The sequence below is a fragment of the Pundamilia nyererei genome, unplaced genomic scaffold (assembly GCF_000239375.1).
Source record: "Pundamilia nyererei isolate P.nyererei 1_Seehausen unplaced genomic scaffold, PunNye1.0 scaffold00260, whole genome shotgun sequence".
NCBI lineage: Eukaryota > Metazoa > Chordata > Actinopteri > Cichliformes > Cichlidae > Pundamilia > Pundamilia nyererei.
In genome coordinates this window covers 535304-536048 of record NW_005187661.1, presented here as the reverse complement: position 1 = coordinate 536048, position 745 = coordinate 535304, and positions in this window count along the sequence as shown.

The window sequence follows — 745 nt, the reverse complement described above, 5'->3', positions numbered from 1 at the left end:
GGCCTTAAAATGCGGCCTTTAAGGCTGCAGACCCTGAATTGGGATACAGCCGTAGTCTGCATGCCTAGGTGCTTGATTTTATACACCTTTGGCAATGGAAGTGATTGGAACACCTGAATTCAATGATCTGAATGTGTGAGTGAATACTTTTGGCAATATAGTCTATGTTCTGCAACCATTTGGGGGATGAGGGTAAAAAGAATATAGAAAAGCAGTGCATAGAGGCAAGGACAAAAGTATTAAACTGTGGGAGAGAGTAGGAAAAAGGTAATGACAGCAGAAGTGTTCAGCTAAATTCAAAATTGGATATCACAGGGTGCCAATGAATAGAAGCCAGTATGGGAAAAATGTGATCTCTCTTTCTAGTCCTTTTCTCACTGTAACATTTTGAATCAACTGAAGGCTTTTTAGGGATTTTCACCAACATAGCAACAGTAAAAGCACTCCACTCAAGGCTTCATAATGGGAATTCAAAAACCAGTGTGCTACAGCCATATTTTATAATGTCGTGTGCATGTGTGGGTTGCAAGACGGCCTCCCGGTCTCCATTCTCACTTCATTACTACATTTAAAGAAAGTAATATTCTCCTCCCCTTCCAAGAGCCGCTTGTTTTCCTGGAGGGGAGCTTGATCACAATAAGACAGGCCAGGGGCAAGCAATCTGAAGAGATCAGACGCAAACATGCACACACTTTGACTCAAACACACACTGAGGATTGGCGAGGAGCAAAGCAGTCACTGGAGA